Genomic DNA, 20,089 nt, shown 5'->3' on the forward strand with positions numbered 1-20,089 from the left:
CTTCCATGAGGGCAAGCATTTTTAGCCTTGATAGTAACAGGCTTTGTAACCAGCCGAGATTTGGAAAATAGGAATTTACCAATTCTAAGAAGGTTCAGTTGCTAAGCAACCAAATAATAAATAAGACTCACCTCTAATATTCTTACTTCCCACTGACTTCCAAAGCTAAGTCTATTCTCCAAAGAGAACTCCATTGGACTACGAAAATGCCCTCTTGTGATTACATTTGTTATAACAATTCTCTTAATATACCGTGAAGGCATACAGTTCTCAGTTGTAACAATTTTCTGAACATAGAGTTTAGACCTTCTGAAACTGTTTGTTTCAGTTTTGCTTTGATCACTGGGAGCACTAATCTTATCTAACTTCTTCAAGTTATTGTCATCATGCTAGAAACCTCTGTTAAAGTTAATCTTATACGTAAATTGACACACTAAAGCTCTGGTGTTGTGGCCACTATGTAGCCATAAATAGCCTATTCATGGAGTGGAGGGTCAGAATGCACTGTTTTGGTCTCCATTTTCATCATTTACTAAACCTGCATCGTTCCGTAATTTTTTTAACATTGCTGTTCTTCAACTTCCTCACTTGAAAATTGGGATATTCAGTGTGCCTCTGTTGCATGCTGTTGTAAGAAACACATTACTCAATACATTACCAGTTAAGCCTAGAATAAGTAAGTATTAAGTAAAAGTTATCATCATCATCATCATCATCAGTATTATGTCATTTTAAAATTGATGATTTTCTTGAAAATTTTGAAAATATGCCCCCCTCCAGTAGGACTCCTCCACCTCTAATTAACATACAAATTAACTAGACTCATGCTAACTATAATCCAGTCCCTTTTTCCCCTAGTCAGACTCTGTCTTCCCTTCCTTGCTTCAGGTTTTATTAAATAATTTAGTTCAATATATTATGTATTTTATATCAATTACATAACAAGCCTGGTAAAATAGTAATCCTGAAACGATAAAAAGAGAGGTGCTCTCCTCAAGTAGTTTACGTCCTGGTGGAGAAGACAAAACAAAATATCCCTGGCTTCTATGTAATATAGCACACTTAAGATGGCAAACGTCCAGAGGGCTGTGGAGCACAGAAGAGGAACACTTAAACCACCCAGGCATTCTCAGAAAGCATCAAGAGCAGAAATAAGCCGAGGCTTGAAGAAAGAGAACTATAAAGCTTAAAGAAAAATGTGGAGCCAGCATTTCTGTCAAAAGAAACCATATGAATAAAAGAAAAGAACTGTGAAATGGTATATTGTGTGAAGCATTTTGTAAGAAGTTTGTGGTGTAAAATAGAAAGAAATGAAGCAGGATCTATAAAAAGGGGCCGATTCATGAAAGGGCTCATGTACCACGCGTAAGAATTTAGACTTAACCTTTTAGGTGATAGGGAACAACGGAAGAATTTAAGCAGGGCAGTGAGTGACACAGGCAAACTTTGATTTTCAAATTGATTTCCATTCTAAAGAGACTTGCATGAGTAAGCTAGCTCAATCACTTATCAACTGAGGGATATTGAGGAGTTTGCTTAAATTCTCTGAATTTCAGATTCCTCATTTCTGAGAAGCTTATATGAGATATATGCAAAGATTTATGGGATCAACAAATGCACATGTTGCGAGACGCAGTCATAATTCAGAAATGTAAAAATGGCAGCTACACATTCTACAAATGAGGAGATGTGCTACTACAAGCGTCATCATGGGTGATCAAGACAATGTTCTCAGACGGAACTTTGACCCCATGATGATAAAGCTACTGTAAGAATAGCCAAGGAAGAATTCCTCTCATCATTTGTGGAAAGATGAAGTCAGGCATACCATGCTAAGAGGAAAGAGAGAGAAATTAAAAATGATAACAAGAATGATACTGAGATCACAGTTTGGAATACAAAGATAAGCTTCTATCTAGCTTCTAGATAGTTACTGAGAAAATATCTCAGTATTAAAAAATAAAAATACAAACATTCCATTAATGGGGACTGTGAAGCTGGGGGCTTAAGAAATCAATCACTAACCATAACAATGACAGAGATCCCTAAAGAGGATTTATTTTAAGAAGAAGAGAACAAGAACTGAACAAGAGGCTGAAATAAAAAAGGAACTTTCTTCCCCATGTCACAATTCATTCCTTCATCCATTACACATCCATCTATAACATTCCAGACTGGTATTACAATAGTCTGTAATCAGACATGTCATTTTTCTTCTGAAGTGCAAAATTAGTTGAAGAAAAATCATTAAATAACCACATTAACACATTTAAAAAGAGTTACATGCAATGAAGATAAAGTAACAGATTTAACAACAGCAAAAACATCCTTAGAATTAAAGAAGAATTCCCTGAGAATGTGCTATATTATTTGAAATATGATGGTCAAGTAGGAATTAATTATGTAAAAGTAGAAGAGCATTTTATATACAGGTTGTCTAGGCTAAATCTTGTACTGGGAGAAACGAGCTGAATGGTCCAGCAGAGGGATGTGGTTGGAATAGAAAATGCAATTTAAGGGTACATAAAAATATTTAACCACCATCCTAAAAAAGAATGATGCAGTCGTCAGGGTGATTTCGACTGTGAATTTGGAGAAACCTCCAAGAATATATTGCAAAAAGAAACATGGGGTAAGTCAAAAAGAAAGAAAAGGCAAGAGAGAATCAAACCAGAAATTAAAATACGTAACTCAGAAAGTGAGACCAAAACCAAAAAAAAAGGAATTTTTTTAATCAAGAATTTCTCCGACTTGAAGGAAAACAGGGGTCTTTAATTTCAAATGGCATGCAGAAGGGCAAGCAGGATGAGTGTAAACAATTCATTACTGAAAACTTTATTTCAGAATTTCAAGGAGAAAAAAATACATGGAAAAGTCTTCCAGATTTTTTAAAGCAGGTCCTCTACACTGGAGCAATTAAATTTAACCCAAGTATTTCCCTGCATTTCCAGACTAATTATAAATGTCTTTAAAATTCGGGAAGAACAAAATTTTGATCGGAGGATATTACTAAACTCTCAATTAAGTCAGAAGACGAAATGAAGATATTCTCTAAGACACAAAGATTAGAAAGTAAAATTTCCATGTATCCATTCTAAGGAAGTTTTTAGTATCAGTTAAAAGAAAAGCCAGTCTACCTTGATTGAAAATTAAGGAAATATCTTATTTCACATAACTGCAAAGTCCAGAGATTTCAGGATTCAGGCTTGGTTTGCCACAAAGCTCCAATAATATCACCACAGACAAGTTTTAGTCTTCTAATGCTCAGATCCTCTTCCTGGAGTTGACTATTATGAAGTAGGTTCATCTCTCTTGGCACCAATATGTTTGCAGAAACTCTCAAAACTCTAAATTCTAGGACTACTACTACTAATAATAACTACACCTCTTCTGGATGGACAATTGAATATATTTGGTTTCCTTACCCCTGAACAGGTCGGTTGGCCAAACGAAAGCAATGCTCTTTTTCTCTTAGTTTTATGAACTAACACAGTTAGTCCTCACAGTTGGTTCAGTCCCTGAAGCCACATGGACAGGGTGAGCTGATTCCCATAAGGAAAATGAGGGCATCAGTCTTAAAACAAAAATAGAATAATGTAATTTGGCTAAAATCAGCTAATCAAAAACCTCTGATCCACCCAATGATAATAAAGTTATCCAAAACTTGTAAATAAGGCCAAAAAAAAAGGTGATCTGTTCTTTCAACATCACACAGGGATCCCAAACTAAGTCTTCAGGGAATGGACTTTTACTTTTTGCTTTTTTTCCCCCCAGGTTTACTGAGGTATGAGTGACAAATAAAATTATGAGATATTCAAAGTGGGAAATGTCCTTTGTCAATTCATTGTTTACTATTGATCACAGGTCCCAGACTTAGTAAAATAGCATGTTAAGCTGGAGACTTTGCCAACAGAGGTGGAAATGACTCCTGTCCAGTGGCAAAAGCAAAGACTATAGTTTATGACTCTGTAGGACACTCACCAGTTTTATATCAAAGTCAGCACTCTTGTGCTAACAGTCCTTTATTTAATTGCTTATGATATCTGAAATGCTCTTTGGATCTATGTTAATATCTTACTGTTCCTCTTAGTACCTGATGTGTGGAATAAATTTCTTGAAATATTTGTTTATAGTTACAGGAGAACTATGATTTAACGTTTTTGAAAATTATACTTTAGATATCTGTATATACCCTCCTTCCCATACATATGTTTCCAAAAATGTTTCTGACAATGTAGCAATCATTAATCCCCTCCTTAAAGTTTCACCCTGACACTGCATCTATCTCCCTTTCCAGGTAAAGTGTGATCTTTTCAAGTCAACACATGTCTCCATGTGATCTGGAGATCTTTCAATAAATATTAATTGCCCTCAATCAATACAACACAAAATGGAGGATAAAAATAATACAGCAGTAGGGTGTGGCCTGGTGATTTAGTGGTTAAGTTCGAATGCTCTGCTTCAGCGGCCCGGGGCTCACAGGTTTGGATCCCGGCCATGGACCCAGCACCACTCATCAAGGCATGCTGTGGTGGCATCCCACATAAAAGAGAGGAAGACTGGCACAGATGTTAGCACAGCAACAATCTTCCTCAAGTAAAAAGACTGGCAACAGATGTTAGCTCAGGGCCAATCTTCATCACCAAAAATATATATATATATAATGATAATAATATGACAGTGAAAAAAAAACATTGGAGAAAGGAATGAATTGGAAACAAAGCAAAGTGCTCATTGCTTCACACTCATATCCTGTTTGAAAGAATATTATGAACTTTTCACCCTTATAGTGGAATGATTCCTAGGTATATTTCTGGAAGATGCTTCTTCGTCCATTACTCCTATCTCAGCCACTATGCCTCTTGGTTCTGGCCTCTGAGAGGAGTCCCTTATTTAGTGTTATCCACAACCACACCTGAGATGGGAATTGGAAAGGATGCATATTCTGAGTGTTGATTCTCCTTATCATTTCACTTCTTGAGGGTTTGTGTGCATATGTCTTCATTTGTGTGTGAGGAGAGCAAGTGTGAATGGGGTGTTGAAACCGCTAAGTGAAAGACCAAACACAATCTCTTAATCCCAGACAACTGGGAAAGCAACTCCCTTAAAGCCAGATATCGCAGTGAGCCATGTTTCCTGATTCTAAGGCTGGAATGTGGAGTATCTGTTTCCTAGCAACAATTCTCAGTTATACACTCACTTCCCTAGCCCTCAATTTAATGACCTCCACTGAGGCATCCGCTTTGGATGATTCGAAACAATGGTTTGGGATGGAGAGGCGCAGTTAACCTGCACTTGTCCCTGCTATCTGTACTTATACCATAAACATAATTGTCTCCTGTGTCTTCCTGGTAGTATATAACAGGAAATTCATGCAAAGTGACTGTGGGAATCAGGCTTCTCCCATATCTCAATCTGATTGCCAATTTTGGTTCTGGCTTCTTCAACTTCACTAACTAATAAGCTTTTTGTTAAATAATTTAGCTTTTTCATTGCAACAAGGATCCAGGTGATTACACTCTCAGCCATCCTTGGAGGTTGGCCAGAGGCAAAAAATAATGCCTTTTCTTTCCAATAAGTCAGTTTCAACTCAAGTCTGTATCTTTATTACAGGATATTACTGAATCCATAAGAAGGGAAAAAGCTAACAACCCACCAACATCCTGAATTTTCCCCACCAAATCTCACAATGTACAGTCATGTTAGATACATGGTTTATACCACAAAGTACAACAAAAAGCATTTTGTCCATCTCTTTGATAACAGAAAATAAGAATTGCAGCCTTTCTGCTTGGGATTATTGTCATTCCCATTGTCTCTCAAACTACTTCTACCTAGGCATTTTGAGTTTTAGACTCTGCCACTTGCTTGTTTACTTCATGAAACCAAATTTCAGCATCACTTCGGATGGCTACTGACAGCTAAAGCCTGAAATGGGATAGTGGTAACCTTTTTTTACCCACAGTACATACTATATTTCTTAGATACATTTTTAAAAAATTGTTTGTGTATAATTACCATTTACTTCAGGGTTGTTTCTTCTTTAATCACAAACTTAACTCAGCCTTCGACTATGGTTTTAGTAGAAGATGTTTTACTTTCTATTACAAATATGACACTAATATACAACAATGAACTCTTCAGTTTTTCACTTCCATATAAAATATAACTTCTTCTAAGATAAAGGGCTGGAAAGACAATTTTCAGAGAGAGAAAGAGAAAGAGAGAGAAACACATTTTGTTCCAGGCATGTCTCAGAACTGCCAAAAATAAGTCCATTGATCAAAACACTCTGAAAATAAACTCTGCAGTCTCTTTCTTAATCTCTTAATTTAAACACAAGAGATTAAAATGATAATTGTGTCACTTTGTGTCAAAGCCCTGCTGAGTTCAGTTCTGTCTCCAAATTTTATGTCCAAATCTTGCAGGGGCTGCCTCCTCAGCACCTGTCAGTCCCGGCTCAGCAGAAGAGTGAAGACACCTGTCTGAAGCCCTCTACGCTACAACGGGAGAGTGTAAATTACTCAGTCAACAACTTCAGCTCTCACAAACCAAGAGATGATTTAGTCTATGCCCATCACTGAGACAAAAAGTATTTCCTAAAAAAAAAAGACGTTTCTGATGTTCAAGACTACTCAGTCCTAGGCTAAGATCACCAGATATTGCAAAACGACATTTTCCTGTAACATTACCTAGAGTAACTCTTGTAAACAATGTTTTCAAACATCACAGCTGACATTGAGGTTCTTTCAATTGGCTCTCTGAGGCTTAAAATTTCCCATTTCCTTTACCCCTGCTGTCCAATTTTTAATCACTAATTTAATATGACTAGTGTGATTATGCATTGGAAGTGACTACATATTTAAATATTGCTTAATCTCTCTCTTGTATCCATACTAGGGTGATTTTTATTTTAAAAATTTCAAGGGCTGGCCCTGTGGCTCAGTGGTTAAGTTCGTGTGCTCCGCTTCAGTGGCCTGGGGTTCACCAGTTCAGATTCTGGGCACCAACTTAGCACCAGCCATCAAGCCATGCTGAGGTGGCATCCCACATAGCAGAATTGGAAGGACCTACAATGAGAATACACAACCATGTAATGCAGGGCTTTGGGGAGAAGAAGAAGAAAAAAAAATAAAAGATTTGGCAACAGATGTTGCTCAAGGCCAATCTTTAAAAAAAAAAATTCAGAAAGTCTGTATGAGAGAATTAAAATGTGGAATAACTTTAAATGTCAAGAATATATCGGTGAAACTAAATTAAAATTTAAAACCTAAATAGTAATAGAAAATAGAAAATGTAGTATAATATCAATCTTATGTTTAATAGTTACTATAGTAAGAATCATTTAACCTTTGCTTAAATTATTATGAATTCTGAATTAGAGACAATCCCCAATAACTCCTGAGTTATAGACTGACAGCACAGGTTCCTGGTTCATCATAATTGCCCAGTAATTGTTTATTGAAATGGATTGACCCTGTGGCAAAGATTAGCTAACCCTTCACCAAACCTACTTTCTCTACTTCCTGGGCATAAGATATGGACTACAATTCTCCGGATCCTTTACTGGATCCCTAGTTGTAACAAAGCAATCTGAGTTCTGGCTATGAAATAGTTACTAAAATGTGTATGACTTTCAGATCTGACCCACTAAAAACTTCCTACACTGTCATTCTCTCCCCTTCCATATTGAATTTGAAGCCATGTGTTGATGTTGGAGCGAAACAAGAGAAGAACCGTGGGTTCCTGAATTTACATTTGGAGGAGAATAGGTTTCCAATCAGGAATACTTGCTTTGGGCAGTTACATGAGTGAGAAATATTGTTTTTTTTTTTTAAAGATTTTTTTTTTATTTTTTCCTTTTTTCTCCCCAAAGCCCCCTGGTACATAGTTGTGTATTCTTCGTTGTGGGTTCTTCTAGTTGTGGCATGTGGGACGCTGCCTCAGCGTGGTCTGACGAGCAGTGCCATGTCCACGCCCAGGATTCGAACCAACGAAACACTGGGCCGCCTGCAGCGGAACGCGCGAACTTAACCACTCGGCCACGGGGCCAGCCCCGAGAAATATTGTTTTTATCATTTTTAAGTCATTAAATATTTTTTGGATGTGTTACAGCAACTATTGTTACCTTAGCTAAATCAGACCCTATTAAAAAATAGAAAACTCTGTTCTCCTTTAATAGAAGGAATCAGTGATGCTATCCTTCAAAGCCAAAAACACTCGCTGTCAGCCCTTAAAAGCATACGGCTCCCTGCGAGTGATGAGAGTTCCTAGAGGTCTCCTTTTACTCACCTTTACAAAGTCCCTTTCCTAAACGCCCTGTACAAGGGTTCTTTTGGATACGGGATCTATATTAGTTTCCTTTGGCTGCTGTAACAAAGTACCACAACTGGGTGGCTTAAAACAGACATTTACTCTTTGACAGTTCCAGAGGCCAGAAGTCCAGATCAAGGTGTCATGCTTCCTCCTGAGTCTCAAGAGAAGAATCCTTCCCCGCCTCTTCTAGCTTCTAGTGGGTGTGGGTAATCCTTGATTTTCCTCATACATGTCTCTGTTTCTGCATCCAACTTCCCCTCTTCTTATAAGGACAACAGTCATACTGGATTTAGTGCTCACCCTAATTCACTATGACCTCATCTAACTTGACTTCATCTGTAAAGACTCTATTTCCAAAGAAGGTCACGTTCTGAGGTTCCAAATGACAACAACTTTGCAGCAACACTATCAACCCAGTAGAGTGTAGGAGGGAATAAGAAAAGGGTTAGAGGAAGAAAGGTCTTTTGTAGGATAAGTATGTGCATAGCATTCAGAATAAATTTCCATACATAAATAATATCATAAGAGGTGCGTATTTTCTAGAATTTGAAAATGTAAATGAGGGAAGAATATTGAGATTAGGAGGACACAAGAGTGTCCAGTACTACAACTGACAATGACCTTATCATGTTACTTTTGGGGGGGCAACTTTTTCAGGGTCAAGACTGTGGTTCTCAACAAAGTGATCTTGACTCTGATTTTGAATTTGTTAGTCATATTCGATTGTACTTTTGGATTCTACCTTGTATTTACTAATTCACAAAACACTGTCACAACAACAGTTTATAAATTCAAAATAAAAATATAAACAACAGAAAATACATACTGCTATGCAAAACTTCATCTCAAGATGACTAAGCATAAACTTCAGAGTTGGTTATTAAACTTGAAAATGAGTGATGTAAAGACACACACCTGTCATTTTCCTGTTTCCCTAACAACCCCTTTCCTCTCTTCAATAAAGAAATACGTGCATTCTCCCTTTTGTCAATCTTACTCCAAGAACTGACATCATGCTTTCTGAGTGAAGTAAAATAATAAATAAAGTCTGCTTGTGTCAAAAAAGACATTATAGATTGATTCCATAAATACTGAGTCAGAATACACTATGTGCTATGCCTTGGGCTAGGTTCTCGGGATATAATATAAGAAATTGTCCAGGTATACTTGATGGCTTCCTGTCTTCTTCTCTGACTTGTCACACCCTATATACAGATGGGCCTTTGATTACAACTAGAACTTTCCTCTCAAGAATAAAGCACATCTGCTTTCCCAAGGTCCACATGTAAATCGGCATTCCACCCTAATATCCCTAGCCTACTCTAGCAAAGTCAAAGTCTTGAGCTTGCTTCATTTTCTACTTCAATTTTATGACACTTGACTAGTTTTTTCATTTAGTTATAATAGTAAATTGGATATAATTGAGTGTTTTGAAACCTGGGCAGGCATTAAAACGAAGACTAAATTATTCTGATTCTCCTTCTTCCTAAAAATATGCAAGTTAGACTCTGAAAATTTGAGAGTGATTCTCATTCTATTTCTGATTTGTACAGATGGGTTTGCATGAATTATTGTAACAATTTTTCTTAAGTCAGAAACTTATCATAATTTTAAAAGAGATTATCAATTAAAACCAAATCCAGACTTAGATAAGGAGAAAAGATTACTGTAATAGGGGGAGTAGGACTATGACAGTAGGGAGAACTCTCTGAACTTTTAAGATCTACAAAACTCTCAAAGGTCAGGCAGAATTGACTATTATTTATTGGGATCAGTAAACAAGGCTAGAACCTTGTTTGTGGGGAAGTGGGATGGGCAGACCTGTGATCAGACAGTTGATCAGGAATGTTTTTTGGTGAGTTCAGCTGATTCTCAGGAGGGACTCATAAAGGTGGGACCAAAGTTCAGGATCCTAGAGAAAACTGACTAAATTTTGGTCAAGTCAGGTTGCTGGGTATTTTGGCCATATTGCTCAGTGGCACAAATGGTTTAGCTACTCATGTATAAGCCAAAGAATGGGAATTTGGAGGATCTGTGTCTAGCCTTGTCATATATAAACAATAGGGTCATCTATGAACCTTATCTAAGTAAGTAGTTCTTTGCAATAGGCCATTTTCTAGAACACAAAAAATGGGTGGGTACAGGGCAGTGGGGGAGGGCATTTCCTAACTGTTATCTTCTAGGAGCCAACGGCTCAGGTAAAGTTCAATATTGTCAGGGGAAAGCTAAGCCAATTGAAATAGAGTGTCAACTAATACACAAAAATAAGTTATTTTGTACTCTTAACTAAACTCTTAGTCATTGGATGCTTAAATCAAGTATTTTATTTCATAAGGTGAACTGCATTCCATGCAATCAATACACAAGTAATTATTAAATATTTACCGGAAGATTAAAAACGGAAAACTTTCCTTAGTTTACTTTTTTTCCTACCTTTTGCAAAAACATAAAAACATGCATCTTGTCTGTAAAATTAGCATATAAGTCACATGACTAGATACAATGCCTTCTTTAGGAAACACAGTAATCTTAAAACCAATCCATTAAGTAAAAATTCATTCTTCCACTTTACATTTTAGATTCTCTGTCAGTTGGTTAGAAATAATTTTATATGCTCTGCGATTAAAATTGCTTACAAAAAAGCCCATGAAATAAAGCCCATAAATGAGTTGCAATTTAACAGACCTATTTCATCTTTTAAATCTCATATTACCATTTCCACGAACATGATTTGCTGAAATTGAGTCACTTGCACGTTATGGGAAGATTACATTTAATACACATTAAATAAGTATTTAATATGTACTTTTTCTCCATATCAAGATTTAGGAAATATATTTTTTTCAAAAGTCTTAATATGAGATATACTAACAGTTCTGTTTCTGTGCAGTTCATTAGAAGTTGCACTAACCTTAATATATAACTTATTCATTGGAAAAAGAGATGGTAATTAGTGCTGAAGAAGAATTAAATCAGGTTACACTGAGAGCTGAGTGAGTGCACAAAAAGAAGTGGTGGGGTGGTGATTCAGCTACTTCCCACTGTGCCTCAGGAAAATTCCTGAAATGGACATTTCACAGAATTTTTTTTCTATCTACTTATAGTTGTACAAAGAATATAAGAAGTCATTGTTTTAGACAAAAGATGAGCTAGACCAGACATAAAAAAGATGCCTTTTTCCTTACACCCTTGCACGTATAATAAGTGGGCACCGGAGATTTAACAACAATGTGAGAGAGAGGTGTTCTGCCAAACGGGGTTTGAGAAAGTTTATGGGAACAAACTTTCCTGCGCCATGGCTAAGAGAAAAGCCTCATAAATTCCTCACCCTTGCCCCATTGGGGCATCCAGAATAACCGATGTAGAACTGACCCAGTAACTGTGTTCCCAAGTGCACAGTATGTGTGGAAGAAGAAATATTACAAGTATAAGAATCAATACTTTAAACAAAAATCACTAACAAAACAGCTGGAGGGAAAAGTCTAAAGAATAATTATAACGGCCCTGTCCATGTGGAAAAAGCCACCGTCCTTCTGGTCATAACTCAAGGCTCTCTGAAGACTTCCCTAATGTCCCTAGGCACTCTTTACTTCTTCCTTGCATGCGTGTTCAGTTTATATAGTGTCAACTATTTCTCCTGTATGCTCTAAGAGATGAGAAAGAATGAGATGTGCTGAAATAAATAATCAAAATCAAGATATGTAGAATATACTTAAAACTAAACCTTGCCATATCATCCCCACTCTTGTACTATTTAACAATATAAAGTTAACATTTGGCCTATGTTTCTGGTATAATTTCTTATTTTTAGTGTAACTAGGACAACATTCTAACCAAGAAATTTATATACTATGCTACGTGGTATATACACCTGAAGATTAGGTGATTGCTGACATTCTTTCTTGTGCTGTGGTGTGCGAAATTGGTTAAATATTATGCTTCTGAAAACACTTTTAAAAAGTGAGCATTTCATGTTCAAAGGGAAAAAAAATATATGAAAACTGATATATCAAGAGCCAAGAGTAAACCATACAAGGTTTTGCAGTATCTCTGTGCCATGTCGTATGCCCTTTCTGGCCTACAATATAAGAAACTAAAAAGCTTAATAATTTCAACCAGCTCACAAATAAAAGAGTTATTTCATTAACTACTTTTACTGTCTGCACTCTTCCTGGGGTGCCTAACTTACTCCATATAAGGGTCCTTGATAAAGGTCTACCTCTATTAATAATCCAAGCTTTGGAAAGCCTGACATGGTTTATTGAACACATATAAGATCTTGAATCTGCTTAGATTTCTAAGTACTCCAACTTATGAACAGACATTTTCAATAAGTAACTATAAAATGCGATTATTACAAGTAAAGTGGGAAGAACAAAATTAAGGCTCTGAACTTTAGGATCAAACCAGGGACCACACATCTCCCTTGGGATTCCCGTAAGTCCACTGTAGGCACATCAGCAATTATTGATTTTAGTTCACTTTAGGAAAATATTAGTTTAACAATTCTGACCTTGGGATGACACGCTACTTGCTGCTTTTCAGAAATCAGGGGGAGAACAATAAAGCATGATCACCTATCTGTATATTAGTTATTCACATATACTTTAAAATATAGTAAACTTATGTGTAAAGTATGGGTTTATACATTTTAAAAATACATATGATATAGGAGTGGATGAATGATTTTTTACTGGCAGAGTTTTGAATTGTAAGAAAGATAAACATTGGACACAGAATTTCTTAAGTTTTGGGGAACTGATTACTTTTTTAAAATCTGTCTTTTTGCATTATCTGACCATTGGGTGAAAGTATAAAGACGTGCTAAAGAGCAATGCCACGTTCAATTATGAATTCACATGTTGTTTTGCTTGTGTTACACAATCAAACATCACTTTGAAAGTGCAGGATGTTTTCCTGTAAAAATGCTTATGACTCTATCTAACTGTATCTCTTTGGTTCTTAGGAAAAAAACAACATTGCCAAGAAGGTTTGGGCTTTTATATTTAATATGAATTTAAATCCATCTGTAGCAACTCTATGTATTCTGCAAAATAGACATGAGTTTGCATTTGTATAATCAATGCCTTAAAACACTTTATAGATTAAATTTTTTGTAGCTTTTAATTACATCATTAGCCTGCTGAAAGAGTTTCCTAGCTGACCAGATGTGTATTTGGGGTTTTACAACCACATAAAATGGCTTGTATAAAATTTGACTTAAAATGTGAATTTTTTTCTCTCCTTCTCTAAAAGAAATAGCTCAAATATAATGTCCTCCACAAAAACATAACCTACTAAAACATTGTGGAGGTGCTCTGGAATTTCAATAATCATTTACAGCAACCAGACTTATTTAGAAACATCTAGTAGGAAAGTGTTTCATTGATTATTTTATTTTGTCACATATCATTCTTTGAATCAGAAGGTGGATGTGGACAATCAGTAAGATGTGAAAAATACTTAGAGTAGTAGAGTATTTCCACCAAAATCTAAGGTTTAAGAAATAAGCCTTGCTAAGTAAACAAAGATTTATTAGCTCACAAAAAGCACTGAGATAAGAAAACAATGAAAAGTTGAACATCACTAAAATTTAAAATTACAGTTAATTAAAAAATACCATTAAGAGAAGGAAAAGACAAGCCACAGAAAGGAAAAAAAAACCTATTTGTCTTACATATTTCTGAGGAATGACTCATTTTCTGAATATATATCCACAATATATAAAAGACTCTTAGGGGCCAGCCCCATGGCTGAGTGGTTAAGTTTGTGCACTCCACTTCGGTGGCCCAGAGTTTCACCAGTTTGGATCCTGGGCACGGACCTAGCACCGCTCATCAGGCTGTGATGAGGCGGCGTCCCACATAGCACCGCCAGAAGGACCTACAACTAGAATATACAACTATGTACTGGGGTGCTTTGGGGAGGAGAAGAAGAAGGAAAAAAAAGAAGAAGATTGGCAACAGGTGCCAGCTCAGCTGCCAATCTTTAAAGAAAAAAGACTTACAAATCAACAATGAAAAACGACAGCAAAAAACTAAAACACATATGGGCAAAAACTTGAACTGAAACTTCCCCAAACAAGATAGACAAATGACTGGTAAACATGTGAAAAAGTGCTCAATATCTCTGCTCATCAGAATAATGCAAATTGAAATCACAACGAGCTAGCATTTGCACTCATTAGAACGCATAAAGTTAAAAAGTTTAGCAGAATGTTGGTGAAGTTGTGGAGTAACTAGAACACACACACACTGCTGATGGGGGTGGTAGGAGATACAAACATCTTGGAGAATTGTTTGGCATTTCTTAGCCGTATAACAAAATAACATGTTGTTATTACATAAAAAATGGCTATATATATATATATATATATATATATATACCTTATGAGCCAAAAATTCCACTCTTAAACATTTACCCAAGAACAATGAAAATATAGATTCTCAAAAAATTCGTACAAGGATTTTTAGGCAAGCCTTATTCATAATAGCCAAATATGTGAAACAACTCGAATGGTCATTAACAGAGAAATGTATAAATGGATAAGAACTCGTGGTATATTTAAACAATAGATTACTACTTAACTATAAAAAAAGAGTAAACTACTGGTACTCAAAACAACATGGATAAACCTTTTTTAAAAAACAGCCTGAGAAGACAGAAACAAAAGAATAAATAATGTATATAAGATTTATGAAATTCAAGTAACAGGCAAAAGTAGACTCTAGTGATAGAAATCAGATTTGGGGCTGCAGGAAAGGAGGTGTGGAGGAATGAGATGTAGGAGACAAAAAGAAATTTTGGTGGGGTGGACATTTTCTATATCTTGTTGTATGTAATAGCTACAGAGGTGTATATGTCAGTCAATAAACATGAAACTGACCACCTAAGAACAATATATTTTATTAATATGTTAATCTCTACCTCTATTAAACTCTAAAGGTAAAATACAATATATTTTATTAATATGTTAATCTCTACCTCTATTAAACTCTAAAGGTAAAATATAGCAGTAGCACTAGCCATGATTCATGTTCCTCAAGGCACAAGAGATAAATTATGATACTACACACTAAATTTAGGATAACCGATGAAAAGAGGTGATACTTATATGATGCCTTTACTTAACCTATCTAAAATCTATTTGAAATTATGAAAGTAATATGTAATCATAATAAAAACGATTCTTTTAGAAGAATACAGTGAACTAAATTAACCCTCCACTCCCTCTCCCAAAGCTTACCCCACTCTCTTCTGCATTATTACCAATATTAAACATAAAATAGTAAAGGTTTTTTCCTTCCTAGAAAAGGAAAGAATGTCAGAAGTGAATTTCTGAGTACTTGCATGTAAATTTTCGTTCTATTCCTACATTTAAGCTTGGGTTTAAAATTATTTTCCATGTGCATTAGAAGGCACAAATCCATTGTTTTCTAGAATATACATTATTTCTGGTTAGAAGGATGATGACAATTTGTCTCTCATTTATTTGACAGTAACCATATCACTCTCCCTTTTTGGGTGATACTCTCTCTTTTTAATTGAAAATCGAAAGTGCAGCAAGATTGATTAGGTTTGTTTCTTCTTATTTACTTGGCATTTCCTTGATCATTTCAATCTGAAGATTCTGTGTTCAGCTCAGGGGAAATCTGGTCTATTAGCTCTTTATTCTATCTGATCCATTCTTTCTGGCACTTTCATGAGATGCAGTTGGAAATTCAGGGCATATTCTCTTTGACTTTTATCTTTTCTTTTATATATTTGTCTCCTAATCACAAAAATAGCTATAAAATAACTTACTAAGCATTTACTAAATGCCAGGCACCTTAAATTCTTTTGATGAATTATTTCATTTAATCCAGCCAACTATCTTTTGAGGTAAATAATATATTTAAACTGATGTTAGCATATGAGAAACCAAAATATTCCTATGATTAAGTAAATTGTCCAAGGTCACAATTCAATAGATTACAGTGACTGAAAGATGGATTAGATGAACTGGACACCTAATTGCTCCTCTTTTTTCTTTCCAAAAAGAAAACTTTATTTTCTAATTATCTTAACTTTATTTTCTAATTGACTATTTTCTAACAGAGTTAACTTTATTATTCTTAACTTTATTCTCTAATTATCAATTTGGTCATCACCCATATCTAGTGTCAATCAGCATTTCTTCCAAAATATATTGCTTTATTTTTCTTTACTGAGATATAATTTATGGAGAGTAAAATGTACAGATCTTTAGTGTACACTTTGATAAGATATGATAAACATGTATACCTATGTAGCCAACACTCATTTCAAGACAGAGAACTTTTTCATCACCCTAGAAATTTCTGTTATGCTCCTTTTGAGTCAATCATCACTACTACGACCACTACCACCACCCACCCTCCAAAGGCAACAACTCTTTGAATTTCTCTCACCATAGATTATTTTTGTCTGGTCTTAATCTTTACATAAATAAGTCATATGCAATACACTTTTCTTTTTGTCTGCTCCTTTCCATCAACTCGACTTCTGTGAGATTCTTTCACTTTGTGTTTTGGAGTTTTACGTTTATTTGTTTCTTTTTGCTGAGGAAGATTCACCCTGAGCTAACATCTGTTGCCAATCTTCCTCTTTCTTTCTTTGAGGAAGATTAGCGCTGAGCTAACATCTGTGCCAATCTTCTTCTATTTTATAAATGGGTTGCCGCCAAAGCATGGCTGATGTGTGGTGTAGGTCCGCACACAGGATCTGAATCCAGGAACCCGAGCCGCCAAAGCGGAGCATGCCAAACTTAACCACTAGGCCTTGGAGCCAGCCCCACTTCTTTCATTTTGTTTAATGCATCAATGCTTTATTTCTTTTTTATTAATGTATAGTATTCATTTGTATGAATATAACATAATTTCTTTATAACTCTCCTGTTGAGAGAACTCTCTTTTTTACCATTATGAGTAACATTGCTAGGTAATTCTTATGCAATTCTTTTTGTGGATGTACACTTTCATTTCTCTTGGGTGAAAAGCTTGGAGTAGAATTTCTGAGTTAAGTTGTAGGTAAATATTTAACAGTATAAGAAACTGCCAACTTTCCAATTTCTTTTCTTTTTAGATGAATGAAATATTTTCTATAACCTGTCTAAAGATCCTTTACATTTGACCAGTAGATCAGAACAGAAGAAAACAATTGATTTGGATAACAAAGCTAACTTCAGTATCACCTTGGTAAAGGGTTAGCAACAGCCTTTCAGGGCTGATTGGTCTAAATACTCCCATCATAGCCAACTTCAAGCTACCAACATACCAACCAACTCCCAAAATTCCTGAAAATCTCACAGTCAGTTCTCCCAGTAGAAGTCAGCTTTGGTATCCAATTGGACCTATCATGTAATTTTTGGCAACAGGAAAAATAAAGCTAGGCAACTCACTGAACGATGTGGCCAACCTTCTCCCTAAATCTCTCTGTGAGAATGGAATAAACAAATAATAATGTTTACTGAATGCTAACTATGTACCAAGTAATAGGCTAAATTCTTCAGATGCAATATCTGTTTAAATCATTCAATAACCTACAGCTATGCTACGATGAAGGTACATTTTCACTGATAAACAAAGTGAGACACAATTAAGCAAAATGATTTCCCAAAGTCTCACCACTTGTAAACATTTCAAACCAGGCCTTCTAATGCCAAAACTCACATGCTCACCTTTATATAATTACATAGCTTCCATTCTTCAAGAGATAACACAAGATTTTGTTTTACCATTGAAGTATTAGTTTGTTCACTATTTAAAGCCTTGATTAACTGGAAGAATAGATACTCGATAGTGTAAACTGTTCAATTATATTTTATACAAGCTTTACAGAATCCACCGGACATTGCATTTGTGAAACAAACTCCAGAGATTATAATTATATACAAAGACAAATTTGAAATCTAGAATCAAGCAATCATGAGGAAAGAATGACTTTGAAGTGTATTCAAAAGCAATTCAAGTTAAATTACCATTATCTTAAGTCAGTGCTAAAAATGTTTTGGAAAACTGGATAAAAGATGTATTTGCTTATTCATGAGATGTCTACATCATAAGATTTCTACACACATGAGATGTGTACAACAACAAATGTTGCTGTTGCTGCTGTGAATTTTATATATGAATATATGTATAACAACTTTACTGCAGAATAAAAATTATGTCTCAAGGCCGGCCCCGTGGCCAAGTGGTTGAGTTCACATGCTCTGCCTCGGCAGCCCAGGGTTTCACTAGTTTGGATCCTAGGCACAGATGTGGCACCTCTCGGCAGGCCATGCTAAGGCGGCGTCCCACACGGTACTACCAGAGGCACTCACAACTAGAATATACAACTATACTCGGGGGCTTTGGAAAGAAGAATTAAAAAAAAGAAGATTGGCAACAGATGTTAGCTCAGGTGCCAATCTTTAAAAAAAGAAAATTATGCCTCAATTCACCAAATGGTTAAGCTCATGGAGGAAAGTGAAATGTCAGCTGTCTTCAGTAAGAACTGATCCCCCAATGTCAAAGCCCCAAGCAAGCCTGACTTGTGCACTCTAGATAAAGCCAGCAGGGGAGCAGTTAGCCTTTCAAAAGACTGTTGGCCTCTAGGGAGATACCATTCTGACCTTTCATTACTTACAGCCAGACGTCTTGGAAGCTTCTGGGGACCGGTCGCGCTTCAGGTGAGAAGGAGTGGAAGCAAAGCATAAGAAAGGTAGCGGAGTTGGTGTCTACGGTGGCCCAGGAGGTACGCACATAGCCGGAGCCTGCGCGATGATGCGATTTGTGCTGTTGTTCAGCGGGCGGAAGTTGCGCCCGCAGAAATGTTACCTGGCCGCGTCAGACAAGCAGCAAAAGGAGAGCATTTGGGAGCTCCCTCAGGTGGTTCTGACTTGCAAGCCCAGGATGTGCAGCTTCCTGGTGTGGAGGGACCTCAAAGTCGTGTAGAAGGGATAAGCCAGCCTCCTCTTCTGCTGCACCATGGAGGGCCAAGACTATGAGCTCGTCACACTGGAGCTGACCCACCCATGTGTGGAACTCCTCGACTCATACTTTGGCATCATGTGCCAGCTGCCATCATCTTCAACTTTGAGAAGGCCTCCTTCATCTTGGATGAGTTTTTGATGGGAGGTGATGTCCAGGACACCTTCAAGAAGTGTGTGCTGAAGGCAGTGGAGCAGGCGGACCTGCTACAGGGGAGGAGGAGTCACCCTTCAGAGTGCTGGAGGAGGCGAGTCTGGCAGGTCACCTGCGCCTCGCCAGGAGGAGGTGTGGGAGCTGGAGGAGAGGCAGAGCATGCGTGACTGCTTCTCCCACATCTCACGAGGGCCCTTTTCTTGGTGGCATCCAGCTGCCCCTCCTCTGCTGCCTCACCTTCTTTGGGAGTAAACTCTGGGCTCAGGACCCTCAAACATTCCCCCCCCACACCCCCCCCCACCCCACCCCACCCGCAGCTTCTGTCCCTCCTCTTCGCACTGAAGTTTTTAGGAGCTAGGAGGCAAAAAAATGTGCTGCCATTTGGGTACAAAACAGGGATGCTATTTAGCCTTCATTCCCTGTCTCTGAAGAACTAATGTTGCCCAGACTTCCTCCCCTCCCTTGTAACAGTAAATATATACATACGTCAGGTTAAAGGGAAATGGTTTTAGGGCTCTTCTCTTCTCCCTGCCTCATAACCTGCCTGCACTTCTCCCCGCAGGCAGCCTGGGCAGCTTCTCTGCCTGGGAGGGAGGCTTCTGGGTCCTGAGAGGCAATTCTCTTCCTTA

At 36.9% G+C, this 20,089-nt stretch overlaps 1 pseudogene; it reads left to right on the forward strand.

The window, feature by feature from the left end:
- The first annotated feature begins 19,097 nt into the window (after nt 1-19,097).
- On the forward strand, nt 19,098-19,818 carry LOC106843073 (AP-1 complex subunit sigma-1A pseudogene; annotated as a pseudogene).
- Nucleotides 19,819-20,089: the final 271 nt, after the last annotated feature.

Source organism: Equus asinus, chromosome 11 (assembly GCF_041296235.1).
Source record: "Equus asinus isolate D_3611 breed Donkey chromosome 11, EquAss-T2T_v2, whole genome shotgun sequence".
In the NCBI taxonomy this organism is placed as follows: Eukaryota; Metazoa; Chordata; class Mammalia; order Perissodactyla; family Equidae; genus Equus; species Equus asinus.